Source organism: Oncorhynchus gorbuscha, linkage group LG01, assembly GCF_021184085.1.
Source record: "Oncorhynchus gorbuscha isolate QuinsamMale2020 ecotype Even-year linkage group LG01, OgorEven_v1.0, whole genome shotgun sequence".
NCBI classification, from domain to species: Eukaryota; Metazoa; Chordata; class Actinopteri; order Salmoniformes; family Salmonidae; genus Oncorhynchus; species Oncorhynchus gorbuscha.
The window spans coordinates 92,420,134-92,441,649 of record NC_060173.1 but is presented as its reverse complement, the minus strand read 5'-3'; the positions used below and the strand labels follow the sequence as shown (position 1 = coordinate 92,441,649).

Genomic DNA, 21,516 nt, shown 5'->3' with positions numbered 1-21,516 from the left:
TTTCCTGTCCTGCTAAGCATTTAAAATGTAAAGAGTACTTTTGGTTGTCAGGGAAAATGTATGGAGGAAAAAGTACATTTTCTTTAGGAATGTAGTGAAGTAAATGTTGTTAAAAATATAAATAGTAAAGTAAAGTACAGATACTGAAAAAAATACTTAAGTAGTACTTTAAAGTAATTTATACTTAAAAGTACTTTACACCACTGCCATTGAATGACAGTTAGTGATGGGGCGAGAGGAGGCAGGGGAGACTGTTTGTTGTGGGAAGTAGAGGGGTGACCACACACATTCTTTTTCTGTTTGACCTGGTTCAACCTTGTCTACATGACAAGTCTTAGCTACTGTAGGTGGGTGTTTATTTTTTACCCCACACATTCAACTCAATGGGTTATCAATGTGCCAAGGAGCACATAGATGAGTCTGTAAATAGAACAACCCAGTCTCTGTTTAATTGTAAATAAAGAGAATAGCCCAACCCTGATGTTAATGGTTCATTCATAATGACAGCCATTTCCTTAATTGTTAAAAGACGTGACCAGTGCTGTCATTTTGTACACAGGTTGTGTGTGTGTGCGCATGCATGCATGCTGTGTGCGATGTGTTGTGTGTGTTTACTGGCTGATATGTTATGAAATTGTTGGCCTCCGCCCTTCAGTAAAGTAGTGTCCAGGGATCTTATTGGTAAACAGTAACTTGATGAATACTTTGGAATCTAATTTAAATGAAGGAATATCATGTCATATAACATATTGCTTGATTTTAAAGAGCTGTAGAATCTGCTTAATATAAAATCACTATACAAGTCAACACTGGTTAATTAAGTGCCTAGGCCCGTTGGCAAATTTCTTGAAAGTGTGTTAAACATGACGTGATGGTAACATTGTTTAGTTGTGAGATTTTGTTTGCGTGACTCAGGTCCCTTCCTTCAGAGCGCCAACAAGTGTTGATGAAGTTGGTGGCCTTTTTTGGATTAAAGCAAGTTTGAAACATTACTGACCCAAATACGTAGTTGCCTTATCCGCCATCTGGAAGTGACAAACAAAACTCAGAACTCAAAGCACCTCTCTTCACTGACGGAGAACTTGTCGACGAGAGAATGTGTCCCTCTATGTTACAATGCCTTCAGAAACTATTCATATCCATTGGCTTATTCCACATTTTATTGTTACAGCCTGAATTCAAAATGGATTCAATTGTTTGTTTTCTTCACCCATCTACACACAATACCCCATAATGACAAAGTGAAAATGTTTTTTTAGAAATGTTTGCTCATTTATTGAAAAATGAAATATATCAATATTTAATTTACACCCCTTTGCTATGACACTCCAAATTGAGCTCAGGTGCATTCAATTTAATTTGATCATCCTTGACATGTTTCTACAACTTGATTGGAGTCCACCTGTGGCCAATTCAATTGTTTGGTCATTTAGAAAGAAACACACCTGTCTATATAAGGTCCTACAGTTGACAATGCTTGTCAGAGCAAAAACTATATCATGAAGTCCAACGAACTGTCCTTAGATCAGATAAAATAAAATGGTATTTGTCACATACACAAGGTTAGCAGATGTTAATGCGAGTGTAGCTAAATGCTTGTGCTTCTAGTTCTGAGAAAGAATTGTGATGAGGCATATACCTGAGGAAGGGTATAAAACAATTTATAGTGTTGAAAGTTTCCAAGAAGGACCTTGGTCAGGAAAGTGACCAAGAACCCAATGACCACTCTGACAGAACTCTGACAGGAGTTCCTTGGTTGAGATGGGAGAACCCGCCGAAAGGACAACAGTCTCTTCATCACTTCACCAATCTGGGCTTTATGGGAGAGTGACCAAACGGAAGCCACTCCTGAAAAAGAGGTACATGACAGCACACCTGAAGTTTACAAAAAGGCAGATGAAAAACTGAGAGCATAAGGCAAAAGATTCTGTGGTCTGATGACAAAAATGTAACTCTTTGGTCGAATGCAAAGTGCTATGGCTGGAGAAAGTCAGCCACAGCACATCACCCATCTAACACAATGTCTACTGTGAAGCATGGGTGGTGGCCGCATCATGCTATGGGGAGGCTTTTCAGCGGCAGGAACTTTGAAATTGGTAAGGGTAGAGGGAGCAATGAATGGAGACATACACTGGCAAATCCCTGATGAGAATCTGCTTCAGGACAATGACCCCAAGCATACAGCCAAACCAATGTTGGGATGGCTTCAGAATAAGAATGTGAAAGCCCCTGAGTGGCACAGCCAAAGCCCAGACTTGAATCCCATTGAAAATCTGTGGAAAGACTTGAAGATTTCTGTTCACCGCTGTTCCCCATTTGACTTAAGTTTGAGAACCTGAGCTCAATTTGGAGTGTCATAGCAAAGGGTGTGAATACTTATGTAAATGCTATTTCTGCATTTAATTTTCAATACATTTCTCAAATATCTAAAAACATGTTTTCACTTTGTCGTGTGTGTGTGTGTGTGTGTGTGTGTGTGTGTGTGTGTGTGTGTATAGACCTACGTGTCATAGATGTTTATAATGTACGTGCATATCTGATGACAGCTTCAGCCAGATCACGTTCATCTGTTTTTGTTTCCCTGCTTTAAGAAATTGCTGTTTGATAAGTGTTTGTTTTCCAATTGCGAAGACTAGAACGAGGACAAGCATTTAACTAGTCACCTTACGTTGGCTCTGTTTGTGGTGTCTATGGTTGTTTTCAAATAAAGTGTTAGAAAAATGGTTGATCGGTCAAAATGGGATGTCTGAGGAACACTACAGTGTAAGACCGGACTCCACCGTCTCTCCACAATGCTCTCTGGCAGCCTCTGTAGACCAAGTATGCACCCTGTTTGCCGACCTTCAGGCCCACGTAACGGTTACATTATGGAAGAAACAAATCAAAGTCCTCTTTTAAAGTAAACTCCTATCCTCTTGTTTTCCCAGGATTCAAGACAAAAATCTCCTCTGTTATGAAAGGATGTCAGTTCATGTGGTATATACTGTAATGTAATCCAGTAGTTTCTAACCTAATCCTTTTTTTAATGACCTAATCTTGTGATTGCAATTGAGGTTTTTGGAAAACAATCAACCTGGCTCCGGGTAGGAGATCACTAGAATACTTTAACTTAGAAACCCTGGGTCTCTCAAATTCTGATGTAGGTTATGCAAGGACAATCTGCTGTTAGATTATTCATATCTAGATAGTCTTCCAGTACTTCATGAGGCACACGTTCCCTCTTGGGTGATTGTCATTCAGCAACAAACAACGTTTCTCAGCAATTCAAACCACAGAACTCCACTTTACCACTTCTTTAACACATTTCCACAACGTTCCTCTGACATTCATGCTTGACCGGAGGTTACTTTCATGTAGCGGCAGCAGCCAGGGTCCCTGAGGGGATATTGTGGAGAGGAGACCGGTGGAGGTTAGCTCTATGTTACGCTAAGCACCGCTAACTCCTAGCCGAGGGCTAGTTTCAGCCACAGAGTCGAGGCATTTAGAATTAATTTAGTTGAGGAAGGAAACGGCCCAGCTGATCTCCTTTCTGCCTCTCGCTCTGATGACCTGTACTGGTTGTGTAATGTTGGATATACAGCTGATTGTATTTCCCACATATTTAGCTATGAGGGGTTTGGACGGGGAGGCTTTATGTAACTGCATAGAGAGAGGGCATAGGAGGATACACTGTCCCTTAATGGCCCTTTGTTGCAGGCTACTGAAACTGGGAGAAAATTGGCAAGATCCCAATACACATACACTAACATGCACTAATACACATGTATGCATGTCACAAACACACACACACATTTGTTTTACTATCCTTATGGGGGCTAAACAATTGATTCCCATTAAAAATCCTATTTTTCCTAACCCCTAGCCCAAATTATAATTGTAACCCTAACCCCTAATCCTAAAATAGCCTTTTTCCTTGTGGGGCCCGGCGAAATGTCAAAGTCCTATCCTTGTGGGGACTTCAGGTCCCCACAAGGATAGTAAAACCAAAAACACACACACAAACAAACCTATATGTATACATTGTGGCGGTGCCACAATTTGAGTTTGAGAGTCGAGAGGGCACACAGTAGGGGCGTCCGGTCAGTCGCCATATGTTTTTAAACTCAGGCTGGGGGATGGTGGGAAAAGCGCCCTCTGTTCATCCCTTAGTGCCACTTCCTGCTGACCCACCGTACAGTAGATACACAAATACTGCTGTAGGGAGGAATGCTGTTTATGTCATAGAGCTTCTGCAATATTTACTTACACAGAAGGACATATACAGCATCTGAAAAAAGTACCAGTTAATTAAGGGAAGGCCATGGCTCTTGTACTGTAAATGCTTTGCGGCAGGGTAGCCTAGTGGTTAGAGCGTTGGACTAGCAGCCGAAGGGTTGTAAGTTCAAATCCCCGAGCTGACAAGGTACAAATCTGTCATTCTGTCCCTGAACAAGGCAGTTAACCCGTTGTTCCTAGGCCGTCATTGAAAATAATAATTGGTTCTTAGTTAACTGACTTGCCTATTTAATTAAAGATTTAAAAAATATATAAGAAATTACAGAATACAAACAACATAATACCTTCATGAGAGTCGAAGAACACTGTCATAAGCAGTAGAAGCAGTGAATAACACTTTCTTTAGCTAAACATGAGCAGTCATCATCATGACCATGTAAGCATGTGCCATCAGCATTATGTTGGCGCCATACAGCCACCCCCTATATTGGACTCCCCTCGGTCATCAATTCTGCTGTGGCTTACCACCTTTGAATTATATGGTTGTTTGTCAGAGTATGTCATCCCCTTCCATTGCTTTCATATGGACTCAGAGGTTTGACTTACACTCTGTGTTTCTTTTAGTATTCACCTATGTATTTGTCCGTCGGTGGTGTCTTCACAACCCATTCTGTAAAACAATAACATCAGATGGTTAAGGCCAGTACCCCATGAGGAGAAAGCATCTCTGTGTGTGTGAGATGTTGTTGAATGTGACTTGGATGTTTCATAACAAAATGTCTTCCTTCATGCATAGGCAATGTTTTGCTTGAAACCACAGTTACGATTGTGTTTGGTCTCACCGTCACTTATCCTAATTACTGCAGTCGTTTCTAACTTGCATCTCTGTCCTTTCTCCTCCTGCCTTCCTCTTATCCAATCAGTGGGCTGTTTTTAGCTACCCTCTCAGCCAATCAACAAGCTGTTTTTGGAGTGGCCACATGTTGGGGTTTCCTGGAGGAGTTTGGGATTGTGGTTAACTTGATTGGTGCCTTCTGGATATATGTGACTATATATACCCTGCAACACACCCAAAATACAGCCACATCAGAAATGCAGAGAAGAGAAGTAAAGAGAGCGTACCACTGACACTTCCGAAACCCATCATACACAGAGGGAATTGCTTTATAAAAAGAACTTTGTGCCTCCTGATTTATACATATGTGTGTGGTAGTTTTGTATATAATGTATAGCAACAGTAGCATGCTTGCTATAACCGAGAGCTCATATGCTGATGGAGACTTGGTATTTAACAAACTATCCAGGGACCCATCTAAATGAATTTGGTACACATTCAACCATTTATGCTGAGGAGAGTGTGGGGTTAGCAGATGAGAGAAGGGGGGCGCTATACATAACCATGGATACGTAGACTCTGTCTAGAGGCATCATCATCAGCCACCATAAACAACAACATGAGGGTGAGTCTCTCCCTCTCCTGTACTGCCCCATCCCCCCTTCCCTCCCTCCCCCTGGGTGAATTAGATCTGCTCTATTTCACCATGATACACACAGGTCTCCAGACCTCACTACCCTCCTCTCCTGCTCAGGGCTTCCCCATCTGGGGTCTACTATGCTGAGGGTAAGGGGACTGGATTCAGCCTGGGCTAGGTCTGGCTGGTCTGGGCTTTGCTGGACAAAAAGCTTTAATAGTAGTTGAGGACTTTAAAAGTAGTGGACTGTTTCCAGGAAATCCCAATGATCCTACTACACTTCTTCTAATGGCATCTTCAAGGACCTCCTACAGAGTGACCTACAGAAATCAACTCGGCTACATGTTCAATGTAGTGCAAATATTTTCAAGGTTATTATGTGGATGCACTTCAGAGCGAGCATTACAGACAGGGATATTTTTAGAGTTTGGTAAAACAAGGTCCTGGTGCCACACATAGCTTAGTGGTTGGTTCGCTGCTAGTCCCAAAGGAATTCCTGGGCATTGCCCAACATCTGCCTGTTTCCAGATTTGTGGAGCTGTGGTTTTGATTGCCTGTGTGTTGGGTTTGGCTACTAGCGGGATAGGGTGAAGAAATCCTGCCCTGATCTGCTCTCTGAGTCTGAGGCTCTCCTCGTGTGTGTGTGTGTGTGTGTGTGTGTGTGTGTGTGTGTGTGTGTGTGTGTGTGTGTGTGTGTGTGTGTGTGTGTGTGTGTGTGTGTGTGTGTGTGTGCATCCACAGACGTGGTTGAGAGGCCAACAGGTGTGGAAAAGGTTCCGTTCTTACCTTCCTAAAGCTCATTTGGGAGCATTAAAACAGGAGCACGCAATTGTTACTCTTCAAAAGGGATAACAGCAATACCCTGAACATGGATGAAGTTGATGCTGTGAGGCAGATGGGTGGTGATAGAGCTGTAATGCTAGCTAGCTCTCACCACACTGACAGACAGCAAAATGAGAGAACACTGCTACGTGATGCTTTTATGACCATATATGGCAAAAGCCTCTGCTGCCTCGTCTAATAAAACAGATAGTGTTTGGATGAGCCGTTGCTTTTGGATCATCACACACATACACACACACTTTTGCAAAAGACAGATGTCCAAGGGTGCTATAGGGAATGTTGAATGTGTATCATTATTAATACATTATAATGAAGACACCCAAAGATGTGAGAACAGCCATAAAATACAAATACCTCAAACTATAGTACATCACTGAAGAGCCATTTTCTATTAACCAGCATCCACAGCCTTTGTATCTATCAGTTTCAGACCACAGTGGGTACCTAGTTTACTACTGATATCCACAGTGTCTCTAGTCAAAACACAACCTTTCTATGTTCTGGGTAGTAGTCTGAATAACAGATTTATGACAGTAATTCAAGATGTTGCATGTTCCTTCGTAAGTGAAGAGTTCTATAGGCCTATGCCTTTTGAGAATAATTTACTGTGGATTAAGTATTTATTTGACCATGAGCATGCGAGTACCCCCTTTTCCACATCGAAATCATCAAAGAAACTGCTGGAATACATTCAGGTAAATCACATTATTCTTGAGTCTCGAGAGCAGCATGTAAATCTGTCATACAGAACAGACAGTGTTGAAGTAGGACATTACAGAATTACTATAATATATTTTCAGTTATGGCCTACATTTTTACCGTACATCAAGGTACCGTAAATGCGATGTATGGGAGGTTAGTGTGTTGAGGTATGTGCTGGCTGTTTAATCATCCTAAACATACACTATTGAGTTGCACCCCCTTTTGCCCTCAGAACAGCCTCAATGCGTTGGGGCATGGACTCTACAAGGTATCGAATGCTTTCCACAGTTGTGTCAAGTTGGCTGGATGTCCTTTGGGTGGTGGACTATTCTTGATAGACACAGGAAACTGTTGAGCATGGAAAAACCCAGCAGAGTTGCAGTTCTTGACACACTCAAACCGGTGTGCCTGGCACCTACTACCATACCCCGTTCAAAGGCACTTACATCTTTTGTCTTGTCCATTTACTCTCTGAACGGGGCACACACATAATCCATGCCTCAATTGTCTCAAGGCTTAAAAATCTGTCTCCTCCCCTTCATCTACACCAGGGATTCCCAAACTTTTTTGGCCCACAACCCCAACCATGTGAAAATAATTTTAATTTGGACTATGGCAGTTAATTGCAAAACATTCTTATATAAAAAAACAATGTACCCCCTTTTTCTCCCCCTCATCACTGCAACTCCCCAACGGGCTCGGCAGAGGCGAAGGTTGAGTCATGCGTCCTCCGAAACATGACCCGCCAAGCTGTGCTTAAGACTCACTTGCTTAACCTAGAATCCAGCTGCACCAGTGTGTCGGAGGAAACACTGTTCAACTGACGACTGAAGTTAGCCTGCAGGCGCCCGGCCCGCCATAAGGAGTCGTTAGTGTGCAATGAGCCAAGTAAAGCCCCCCCGGCCAAACCCTCCCCTAACCCAGACTACGTTGGGATAATTGTGTGCAGCCCATTGGGACTTCCAGTCACGGCCATTTGTGACACAGCCTGGGATTGAAACCCGGGCTGTAGTGACGCCGCAACACTGCGTTGCAGTGCCTTAGACCACGGCGCCACTCAGGAGGCCCATTTGAAAAACATTCTAACTGTATTTCTGATTGTATTCTCAACTCATCATCATATATTTTTAATGTGGGCCTATGACAATAAATTGCTAATTAGTCTGACATAACTTCGGGGGTGTGGTCGACAGTGGGCACTGTAATTCTCCTGTCACATCCAACCTGGATAGATATTTGTTTTTGATGCAGTCGAGAACACTGAACCAGCATACCATGAGTTGTAATGCTCGGAGTGTGACGGCACAATATACCCTTTTGAATAAGGAACCAAAACTCCTCCATAGTGACCCATAAATGCGTTGTCTGCATCATTCAGTCACATGACAGCTCAATCAGCTGTTCCATTTGACTTACTACTCATCTGTAGATTTAATTTTTGTACTTCCCTTGGATGCTTGCGTTCAGTTCGTGTCCCAAATGTGTCTGTTACATAGGCAAGGAGACACGTTTTATTTTCATTACACAGAAAGTCGACAAAGCCTGATTTTTACATCCATTGCGAACGCGGAAAAAATCTTTCCAACACTCCCCCTCGATAACCACCAGGCTTCGGTATTAAATAGAACAATGTAATGATCTGATCCCATATCTCCACATAGTTTTGCGAACAGGCGTGTGCAATGTAGTTTACAATCAAAGTTACCTAGTGCATATCTCTGAGTTCTGTGCTCAGCACTTTTGTTAGTTGCTCTCGGTGTATCCATTATAGCTCAGTCGGTGTATCATGCAATGCGTTCACATGGCATAGGGAGACACATTCATAACTAGAGTGCAGAAGCCTGCCCCCCGTCCCGTTATAGATAGAGCCCCATCTGTGCAAAAGCCCACCATCCGATCCCATGGAATGTGTTTTTGGTCACTAAACAGTAGCCACGCAGCACACTGAACATCCCCTGTGCCGTGTCATGCTCGGAAATCGTGAGACAATATGTCCTCATGAATTGCATCCCCCGACATGTAGCCAACAAATGTCAATGCGTGGCATCTCAGCTCTCACAGATAACGTACTGTTGGAGAGCATAAGCGGGGGATTTGAGTTGTTCAGTCAGATTCCTCTTTATTGCTAGCTATAGCATCAATTCTTAGTTTCACAGTGTGATCTGAAGGTATTGATGTGAGTTTCTGCTGGCGCAGAAGAATATTGTTTTGACCATATCAATTGCGACCGGTAATATCAAAGTCTCTTCAATAATGTGTGGTTTCATAGTGTAACGGGCTCAGCCATTCACCGTGGGAATGATTCAAGTGCAACGGTCAATGCCTTTTCCCATGATCAAAGAGCTCTCTCTGGTTGAATTTTAACTTTTAGATTTGAATAATTTTCATTTCGATTTTTAAGATTAACCACATAATAATGATTTATAGTGTTATAATATTTATATTATAATATAAATATATATATATTTTTTTTTACCAGGATTTTGGAAATTCTACATCAGAGAGTGAAATTATTTTTTGGCGGTAAACCATTACTCAACTTTGACACTGTGCAAACAAACCTGTTATCTCTATTTTCAAATAACACAAAATGTTCAATGTGATGAATTTTCTGCTACACGAGCGATTCAAACAAATGTCTGGATTTTTAGTACAGTCATCTGAAAACTATAAACACGTTTATTTCCATTCATGGCAAGTTTACTTCAGCCAGCCTGACAGAGTGCTGCTGTACAGGGGGGAATGGCTGGCAGTGATGTTTTGAAATAGGCCACAGCACAAGAAACGGTATTTCCAGAGTATTTCCCTGAACCAGAGAATCGGAGTGAGGGGCCATGCGAGGTGCTAGCAGGGAGAGGAGGATTGTAGTTGACAGAGAAGGAGTGCTGGGCTGGCCCTTCAAGCAGAAATGAGTCATCATCAGCCTCATGCCTGGCTGGTTGGGCTTATGTGCCTCTGTCATAGAGAAACCTCTACACATACTGTACTCAAATCAAATCACATTTATTTATATAGCCCTTCGTACATCAGCTGATATCTCAAAGTGCTGTACAGAAACCCAGCCTAAAACCCCAAACAGCAAGCAATGCAGGTGTAGACGCACGGTGGCTTGGAAAAACTCCCTAGAAAGGCCAAAACCTAGGAAGAAACCTAGAGAGGAACCAGGCTATGTGGGGTGGCCAGTCCTCTTCTGGCTGTGCCGGGTGGAGATTATAACAGAACATGGCCAAGATGTTCAAATGTTCATAAATGACCAGCATGGTCGAATAATAAGGCAGAACAGTTGAAACTGGAGCAGCAGCACGGCCAGGTGGACTGGGGACAGCAAGGAGTCATCATGTCAGGTAGTCCTGGGGCATGGTCCTAGGGCTCAGGTCCTCCGAGAGAGAGAAAAAAGAGAGAAGGAGAGAATTAGAGAACGCACACTTAGATTCACACAGGACACCGAATAGGACAGGAGAAGTACTCCAGATATAACAAACTGACCCTAGCCCCCCCGACACAAACTACTGCAGCATAAATGGAGGCTGAGACAGGAGGGGTCAGGAGACACTGTGGCCCCATCCGAGGACACCCCCAGACAGGGCCAAACAGGAATGATATAACCCCACCCACTTTGCCAAAGCACAGCCCCCACACCACTAGAGGGATATCTTCAACCACCAACTTACCATCCTGAGACAAGGCTGAGTATAGCCCACAAAGATCTCCGCCATGGCACAACCCAAGGGGGGGCGCCAACCCAGACAGGATGACCACATCAGTGAATCAACCCACTCAGGTGACGCACCCCTTCCAGGGACGGCATGAGAGAGCCCCAGTAAGCCAGTGACTCAGCCCCTGTAATAGGGTTAGAGGCAGAAAATCCCAGTGGAAAGAGGGGAACCGGCCAGGCAGAGACAGCAAGGGCGGTTCGTTGCTCCAGAGCCTTTCCGTTCACCTTCCCACTCCTGGGCCAGACTACACTCAATCATATGACCCACTGAAGAGATGAGTCTTCAGTATGGACTTAAAGGTTGAGACCGAGTTTGCGTCTCTGACATGGGTAGGCAGACCGCTCCATAAAAATGGAGCTCTATAGGAGAAAGCCCTGCCTCCAGCTGTTTGCTTAGAAATTCTAGGGACAATTAGGAGGCCTGCGTCTTGTGACCGTAGCGTACGTGTAGGTATGTACGGCAGGACCAAATCAGAGAGATGGGTAAGGAGCAAGCCCATGTAATGCTTTGTAGGTTAGCAGTAAAACCTTGAAATCAGCCCTTGCTTTGACAGGAAGCCAGTGTAGAGAGGCTAGCACTGGAGTAATATGATCACATTTTTTGGTTCTAGTCAGGATTCTAGCAGCCGTATTTAGCACTAACTAAAGCTTATTTAGTGCTTTTCTGGGTAGCCGGAAAATAGAGCATTGCAGTAGTCTAACCTAGAAGTGACAAAAGCATGGATTAATTTTTCTGCATCATTTTTGGACAGAAAGTTTCTGATTTTTGCAATGTTACGTAGATGGAAAAAAGCTGTCTTTGAAATGGTCTTGATATGTTCTTCAAAAGAGAGATCAGGGTCCAGAGTAACACCGAGGTCCTTCACAGTTTTATTTGAGACGACTGTACAACCATTAAGATTAATTGTCAGATTCAACAGAAGATCTCTTTGTTTCTTGGGACCTAGAACAAGCATTTCTGTTTTGTCCGAGTTTAAAAGTACACACGCGCAATATTCCTCAAAGGGACTGGACCCGTCCTCTTTTCCTTATTTATGTTCTCTCTCCTCTCTCTCTCTCTCTCATATATGACTTTGCTTCAACTATTTCAGGTCAATTGGGGTCAAATTATTTCCCCAGTATCAGCAAGATTGGGGTGAAAAACATATTCTGAACCATTTCTTCTGACATTTACTAGATGTTGTGAGGACAAGCCATGTGTCTCTTGTCCACACTAAAGTATACTACTACCCAACTATCAGTTTGTTTCTGCAAAATATAAAACTAGCAATGTTATGTATCAGTATGTGTATGTTTAGGTAATTTCACCTTTGACATTTGGTCATTTAAAACATCACAATCACTCTGGGTTAGCCAGCTGATTTGATATTCTCCCCTACTGATTATTGATGGCTGCCCGCCTGGCTTTAGCATGCTAGGCTATTGTCTCCATTGCAGATGAATAGCCCTGAATAGTGTTTCAAGCCAGCCAAGTTAGCAGATGATGCCAATTCTCCCATTAGCACTGAAGCCAGAGAGCCTCTCTCACAAAAGGGGTTAATTTGCTGCATCATGGTGGCTGTTATAGATAGATTAGATTAACGAGACCCTGCATCATATGTTAGCCATGGAGAGGATTGAACCCAACATAAATTCATCTACAGCCCCAGAATTAGGTCAGCAACACGCAAGCAGCATGCAGCTTAGGGAGAATATAAACAGATAATAAAATCATGATGGGGATAACTTTAGCATGCATAAAACCCAATATGGGTCAATGGAAACTGAGTCAGAGCAGGAGCATGGAGTCAGCTTCCAAAGGCCATGTCTGATTGGAGTTATTGGCTTATTGGCTACTGGCGAGATCAGACGCTAGGGTTTATAGTCTCTCTAAGATTCTTGGTAGTACATTTACATGCTGGATCGTGGAAAACTAAATGTGTTCTAATTTGTCATTTTATGTGATAGATTAGTGGTGTTCCTAACGAAAATTTAACACAAATTACTGCTTGAGGACATCATGTATGTATGTTCTTAATAGATGCGTGAGAGGGAGTGCTGACAACAGAAGCAGATAACTAGATTATATGAATCAGTGTGATTACTGTCAGTGCCAGCCTGCTGCGTGCCCTGTACCAAACAATAGGCACAACAGTCAGTAGTCACGATTTCCTTTGTTTTTGTGCAGAACACCCCTCAAGATTACTCAGAAGACTAATGAGTGGGTAGATAATACACACTTTCTTTCTCGCTCTCTTCTCTCCTCACCTGCTCTTTTTCAAGGTTCCCTCAGGTCACTTGCCTGGTTAAAGAACGATTGAAGGATTGTTATGTTTCGTTCTTTTTTGTAGGTCACTAGCTTTACCAAAGCTGTGCCCCTACCCTTTCTATAGACTACAGCACTAAATCATAAGGTATTGTCAACCTATCTCTGCAGAGTATACAGACAACTGTTCAGTGTACTTGTTCTTTAATCAATTCTAAAGAGACATAGCAGCACTGGCCTGTAGCTACATAAACATTTCATAACCCCACTACAGTTCTATAGCATAGCCAACTGATTGATGACATACCTTACTGGATGACTGCACCCCTGACTCCCTCCTCCTCTTCTCCCCACCCAATCACAACTCAGGAATGTTAACCTGGAGCGTTGTAGATGACGAATACCCAAGAGGTCAGGACACCTGTCAGAGGGAATAGACGGCCCCATTGTTCCAACTGACCAATGGAAAGCCAGGGATATAAACTGGTGGAGTGTGTATGTATGGATGAAGTGTACATACATGAAGGCTTTTTGGTCACTGCATATATACTTTCAATGCCTAGCAACAGTGGTCCTCTTCTTCCTAAATCTGACTCTTTCTTGGCCCTTTGTTGAGTGTAATTTCGGTATATTGCCCTCACTTCCCCGCCCTCCCTCACCCCCGCCCTCTCTAACATAATAAAGCTGTAGGTACTAAACACATTTTCTTAAGAGCAGGTAATGATGACTATGTTGTAAAAAAAATAGGGGTCTCCCTGGAGAGGCCATAAGGAGATACACAGGTCAGACTGTTTGCTGAGGCATGTCAGAAGTGTGTGTGTGTGTGTGTGTGTGGGGGGGAGACAATAATTTTGAATATTTGTCTAATTTTGAATATTTGTCTAATTTGGAATATTTGTCTAATTTTGATGTCCATATCAATATATTGTTGCATACGGCGACAGACACAATAACATACCAGACACAATAACATACCAAACACATACTGTTGAAGTCGGACGTTTACATACACCTTAGCCAAATACGTTTAAACTCGGTTTTTGACAATTCCTGACATTTAATGCTAGTAAAATTCAATGTCTTGGGTCAGTTAGGATCAGCACGAATTATTTATTTCAGCTTTGATTTCTTTCATCACATTTCCAGTGGGTCAGAAGTTAACATGCACTCAATTAGTATTTGGTAGCACTGCCTTTAAATTGTTGAACTTGGGTCAAAAGTTTCAGGTAGCCTTCCACAAGCTTCCCACAATAAGTTGGGTGAATTTTGGCCCATTCTTCCTGACAGAGCTGGTGTAACCGAGTCAGGTTTGTATGCCTCCATGCTCTCACACGCTTTTTCAGTTCTGCCCACAAATGTTCTATAGGATTGAGGTCAGGGCTTTTTGATGGTCACTCCAATACCTTGACAGTGTTGTCCTTAAGCCATTTTGCCACAACTTTGGAAGTATGCTTGGTGTCATTGTCTATTTAGAAGACCCATTTGCGACCAAGCTTTAACTTCCTGACTGATGTCTTGAGATGTTGCTTCAATGTATCCACATAATTTTCCTGCCTCATGAAGACATCTATTTTGTGAAGTGCACCAGTCCCTCCTGCAGCAAAGCACCCCCACAACATGATGCTGTCACTCCCATGCTTCACGATTGGGATGGTGTTCTTCGGCTTGCAAGCCTCCCCCTTTTTCCTCCAAACAGAACGATGGTCATTATGGCCAAACAGTTCTATTTTTGTATCATCAGAGCAGAGGACATTTCTCCAAAATTACGATCTTTGTCCCCATGTGCAGTTGCAAACCGTAGTGTGGCTTTTTTATGGTGGTTTTGGAGCAGTGGCTTTTTCCTTGCTGAGTTGCCTTCAGGTTATGTCGATATAGGACTCGTTTTACTGTGGATATAGATACATTTGTACCCGTTTCCTCCAGCATCTTCAAACGGTCCTTTGCTGTTGTTCTGAGATTGATTTGTACTTTTCGCACCAAAGTACGTTCATCTCTAAGAGACAGAACGACAGAATCTCCTTCCTGAGTGGTATGACCGCTGCGTGGTCCCATGGTGTTTATACTTGCATACTATTGTTTGTACAGATGAACGTGGTACTTTCAGGTGTTTGGAAATTGCTCTCAAGGATGAACCAGACTTGTGGAGGTCTACAATTTTTTTTCTGAGACCTTGGCTGATTTCTTTTAATTTTCCCATGATGTCAAGCAAAGAGGCACTGAGTTTGAAGGTAGGCCTTGAAATACATCCACAGGTACACCTCAAAATGACTCAAATTATGTCAATTAGCCTATCAGAAGCTTCTAAGCCGTGACACAATTTTCTGGAATTTTCCAAGCTGTTTAAAAGCACAGTCAACTTAGTGTATGTTCTGACCCACTTGAAATGTGATACTGTGAATTATAAGTGAAATAATCTGTCTGTAAACAATTGTTGGAAAAATGACTTGTCATGCACAAAGTAGATGTCCTAACCGACTTGCCAAAACTATAGTTTGTTAACAAGACATTTGTGGAGTGGTTGAAAAACATGTTTTAATGACTCCAACCTAAATGTATGTAAACTTCCTACTTCAACTGGAAGCCCATACCAACCTGTGTGTAACCCAGTAATGCACAAACACTGCAGTGATAATATCTTGATCCCCCTGTGACTGAGTGATGCGTCCTGTCCTTTTGTCTGTCGTGTCCAGGCAGTGACTCACCTCACCTTTTTGTCTTTTATGTGACTCTACCTGTCTCCTGCCCTCTTCCAGTTCCCAGGCTGGGCATAATAACAACCAGACACCCATGAGCAGAGACTCACAGGCTAATGGTACTTACATGTAAACCACATGTCTTTATAAACTTTCCCTCAGCAGATTAACTCTGGCATGTCAAGAACATAGGTTATATTTACTGCCTGGATAGCAGACAAAAAAGTCATTGCTGGTTCCATATCAAAAGATTTATGATTTTTCCTTTCATTTCGCGGGGCCATAAAACTTCAGTGATGGATAAACACTTTTAGGAAGGAGACAGAGGGAGAGTGAAGAGTTCATCCTACAGATGGACATAAACAAGTTAGAGAGATGGATAGAGTGAAAGGTAGACGAAGGGAGATGGATAGGGTGAGAGGGGAGAGTGGCAGACATAGGGAGTGAGAGGAGCTTTATAGCTTCAGACAGTTATGGCAGAAAGCCAACAGCCTCCTTAAACCCTGAGCTTATAGAGTGAAAGATGATATTCAATAAATGTTTGTCCCCGAGAACAAGTCATTGGCAATAATTACAAGTTACAATGACGTACATACACAGATGCAATTACAATGACGTACATTTGCATTACATTACATTTAAGTCATTTAGCAGACGCTCTTATCCAGAGCGACTTACAAATTGGTGCGTTCACCTTATGACATCCAGTGGAGCAGCCACTTTACAATAGTGCATCTAAATCTTTTAAGGGGGGGGGGTGAGAAGGATTACTTTATCCTATCCTAGGTATTCCTTAAAGAGGTGGGGTTTCAGGTGTCTCCGGAAGGTGGTGATTGACTCCGCTGTCCTGGCGTCGTGAGGGAGTTTGTTCCACCATTGGGGGGCCAGAGCAGCGAACAGTTTTGACTGGGCTGAGCGGGAACTGTACTTCCTCAGTGGTAGGGAGGCGAGCAGGCCAGAGGTGGATGAACGCAGTGCCCTTGTTTGGGTGTAGGGCCTGATCAGAGCCTGGAGGTACTGAGGTGCCATTCCCCTCACAGCTCCGTAGGCAAGCACCATGGTCTTGTAGCGGATGCGAGCTTCAACTGGAAGCCAGTGGAGAGAGCGGAGGAGCGGGGTGACGTGAGAGAACTTGGGAAGGTTGAACACCAGACGGGCTGCGGCGTTCTGGATGAGTTGTAGGGGTTTAATGGCACAGGCAGGGAGCCCAGCCAACAGCGAGTTGCAGTAATCCAGACGGGAGATGACAAGTGCCTGGATTAGGACCTGTGCCGCTTCCTGTGTGAGGCAGGGTCGTACTCTGCGGATGTTGTAGAGCATGAACCTACAGGAACGGGCCACCGCCTTGATGTTAGTTGAGAACGACAGGGTGTTGTCCAGGATCACGCCAAGGTTCTTAGCGCTCTGGGAGGAGGACACAATGGAGTTGTCAACCGTGATGGCGAGATCATGGAACGGGCAGTCCTTCCCGGGAGGAAGAGCAGCTCCGTCTTGCCGAGGTTCAGCTTGAGGTGGTGATCCGTCATCCACACTGATATGTCTGCCAGACATGCAGAGATGCGATTCGCCACCTGGTCATCAGAATGGGGAAAGGAGAAGATTAATTGTGTGTCGTCTGCATAGCAATGATAGGAGAGACCATGTGAGGTTATGACAGAGCCAAGTGACTTGGTGTATAGCGAGAATAGGAGAGGGCCTAGAACAGAGCCCTGGGGGACACCAGTGGTGAGAGCGCGTGGTGAGGAGACAGATTCTCGCCACGCCACCTGGTAGGAGCGACCTGTCAGGTAGGACGCAATCCAAGCGTGGGCCGCGCCGGAGATGCCCAACTCAGAGAGGGTGGAGAGGAGGATCTGATGGTTCACAGTATTGAAGGCAGCCGATAGGTCTAGAAGGATGAGAGCAGAGGAGAGAGAGTTAGCTTTAGCAGTGCGGAGCGCCTCCGTGATACAGAGAAGAGCAGTCTCAGTTGAATGACTAGTCTTGAAACCTGACTGATTTGGATCAAGAAGGTCATTCTGAGAGAGATAGCAGGAGAGCTGGCCAAGGACGGCACGTTCAAGAGTTTTGAAGAGAAAAGAAAGAAGGGATACTGGTCTGTAGTTGTTGACATCGGAGGGATCGAGTGTAGGTTTTTTCAGAAGGGGTGCAACTCTCGCTCTCTTGAAGATGGAAGGGACGTAGCCAGCGGTCAGGGATGAGTTGATGAGCGAGGTGAGGTAAGGGAGAAGGTCTCCGGAAATGGTCTGGAGAAGAGAGGAGGGGATAGGGTCAAGCGGGCAGGTTGTTGGGCGGCCGGCCGTCACAAGACGCGAGATTTCATCTGGAGAGAGAGGGGAGAAAGAGGTTCAGAGCACAGGGTAGGGCAGTGTGAGCAGAACCAGCGGTGTCGTTTGACTTAGCAAACGAGGATCGGATGTCGTCGACCTTCTTTTCAAAATGGTTGACGAAGTCATCTGCAGAGAGGGAGGAGGGGGGGAGGAGGATTCAGGAGGGAGGAGAAGGTGGCAAAGAGCTTCCTAGGGTTAGAGGCAGATGCTTGGAATTTAGAGTGGTAGAAAGTGGCTTTAGCAGCAGAGACAGAGGAGGAAAATGTAGAGCGGAGGGAGTGAAAGGATGCCAGGTCCGCAGGGAGGCGAGTTTTCCTCCATTTCCGCTCGGCTGCCCGGAGCCCTGTTCTGTGAGCTCGCAATGAGTCATCGAGCCACGGAGCGGGAGGGGAGGGCCAAGCCGGCCTGGAGGATAGGGGACATAGAGAGTCAAAGGATGCAGAGAGGGAGGAGAGGAGGGATGAGGAGGCAGAATCAGGAGATAGGTTGGAGAAGGTTTGAGCAGAGGGAAGAGATGATAGGATGGAAGAGGAGAGAGTAGCGGGGGAGAGAGAGCGAAGGTTGGGACGGAGCGATACCATCCGAGTAGGGGCAGTGTGGGAGGTGTTGGATGAGAGCGAGAGGGAAAAGGATACAAGGTAGTGGTCAGAGACTTGGAGGGGAGTTGCAATGAGGTTAGTGGAAGAACAGCATCTAGTAAAGATGAGGTCGAGCGTATTGCCTGCCTTGTGAGTAGGGGGAAGGTGAGAGGGTGAGGTCAAAAGAGGAGAGGAGTGGAAAGAAGGAGGCAGAGCGGAATGAGTCAAAGGTAGACGTGGGGAGGTTAAAGTCGCCCAGAACTGTGAGAGGTGAGCCATCCACAGGAAAGGAGCTTATCAAGGCATCAAGCTCATTGATGAACTCTCCGAGGGAACCTGGAGGGCGATAAATGATAAGGATGTTAAGCTTGAAAGGGCTGGTAACTGTGACAGCATGGAATTCAAAGGAGGCGATAGACAGATGGGTAATGGGAGAAAGAGAGAATGACCACTTGGGAGAGATGATGATCCCGGTGCCACCACCCCGCTGACCAGAAGCTCTCGGGGTGTGCGAGAACACGTGGGCGGACTAGAGAGAGCAGTAGGAGTAGCAGTGTTGTCTGTGGTGATCCATGTTTCCGTCAGTGCCAAGAAGTCGAGGGACTGGAGGGAGGCATAGGCTGAGATGAACTCTGCCTTGTTGGCCGCAGATCGGCAGTTCCAGAGGCTACCGGAGACCTGGAACTCCACGTGGGTCGTGCGCGCTGGGACCACCAGATTAGGGTGGCCGCGGCCACGCGGTGTGGAGCGTTTGTATGGTCTGTGCAGAGAGGAGAGAACAGGGATAGACAGACACATAGTTGACAGGCTACAGAAGAGGCTACGCTAATGCAAAGGAGATTGGAATGACAAGTGGACTACACGTCTCGAATGTTCAGAAAGTTAAGCTTACGTAGCAAGAATCTTATTGACTAAAATTATTCAAATGATACAGTACTGTTGAAGTAGGCTAGCTGGCAGTGGCTGCGTTGTTGACTTTGTAGGCTAGCTGGCAGTGGCTGCGTTGTTGACACTACACTAATCAAGTCGTTCCGTTGAGTGTAATAGTTTCTACAGTGCTGCTATTCGGGGGCTAGGTAGCAGTGTTGATTACGTTACGTTGCGTTAAAAGAACGACAATAGCTGGCTAGCTAACCTAGAAAATCGCTCTAGACTACACAATTATCTTTGATACAAAGACGGCTATGTAGATAGCTATGTAGCTAGCTACGATCAAACAAATCAAACCGTTGTACTGTAATGAAATGAAATGAAAATGTGATACTACCTGTGGAGCGAAGCGGAATGCGACCGGGTTGTTGAGTTCTATTCGGAAGACGTTGGCTAGCTGTTGGCTAGCTAGCAGTTTCTCCTACGTTAAGGACGACAAATAGCTGGCTAGCTAACCTCGGTAAATTAAGATAATCACTCTAAGACTACACACTCTAAACTACACAATTATCTTGGATACGAAGACAGCAAAGACAGCTATGTAGCTAGCTAACACTACACTAATCAAGTCGTTCAGTTGAGTGTAATAGTTTCTACAGTGCTGCTATTCGGTGGACGTTTGCTAGCTGGCTAGCTGCTGGGCAAATAGCAGTGAAGACTACGTTAGGACGACGAAATGCGATAATTACGCAATTATCTTTGATACAAAGACTGCTATGTAGCTAGCTAAGAAGAAATTGCTAAGATTAGACAAATCAAACCGTTGTACTATAATGAAATGTAATGAAATGTGAGCTGGCTAGCTAACATTGCTAGCCGGCTAGCTGCTGGGCAAATAGCAGTGAAGACTACGTTAGGACGACGAAATACGATAATTACGCAATTATCTTTGATACAAAGACGGCTATGTAGCTAGCTAAGAAGAAATTGCTAAGATTAGACAAGTCAAACCGTTGTACTATAATGAAATGTAATGAAAAGTTATACTACCTGCGGAACGAGGTGCAGATGCGACCGCTCGCTCCAGAGCGACTGCAAGGAACCCAGTGAGTCCCCCCTACATACACAGATGCACAAAGACTGACAGACATAGGGGAGGAAGTTTGAGTTTCTGAGTGAGAGATGAAGCAACAGTAGATGTTAGCCTGGCTAGCAGCTTAGCTTGCTATTATGCATGCTGTGATAAAACAATTTCCCAAGTTAGGATTAATGAAGTAATACTCCACTCTCCTCTCTATTAGCAAGCAGCTAGTTCATATCCTTAGGTTTCAACAGCAGCCATTAACCCCTTGTAGCCCTGCCTGCTTCTCTCATTATGTGCTAATCAGGTTGGCTAGCCTAGTGCTATTCAAACAATCACCGTGTTGCCTGAGGACACGCTCTGTCTAACGGTCTAGCTCTCCTGCGGGAAAATAATTTGAATAGTTTTAAGTAAAAACACAGTGTTGTGGTGGGATGACTGTGGGCCCTGGTTGGCCCAGGCAAAAATATATCTAATTGGTTGTATTCTTACCTTCTCCCTTTAAAATCATTGTTAGCATGACTTGTCAGCTGACTGCTAGGGATTAATAAAGCTTCAGTGGGCCATGATCCCATTAGCAAAGAAGACGAGAGCAAAGGTTGTTGTTTTAAAATGTGGTGTGAAGGGCTACTGGTGCTGCTACATTGAGGCTGTTTAGATTGAGTTTTGTGTGCATGTGTGTGTAAGGATATTTTCTTTAACATAATTCCATGCATTTGGTGAAACTCTGTCCTAACTTAAGGTAGAGAAAATCCCCATCATGATAAATGAC

The 21,516-nt window shown here is 44.3% G+C and overlaps 1 protein-coding gene across 1 annotated transcript in view; it reads left to right on the top strand.

Annotated features, from left to right (window-relative positions):
• LOC124045955 (rho GTPase-activating protein 20-like) overlaps positions 1-21,516 on the top strand; it is a 119,674-nt gene that overhangs the window by 19,164 nt on the left and 78,994 nt on the right. The gene's annotated exons all lie outside the window — the stretch shown is intronic.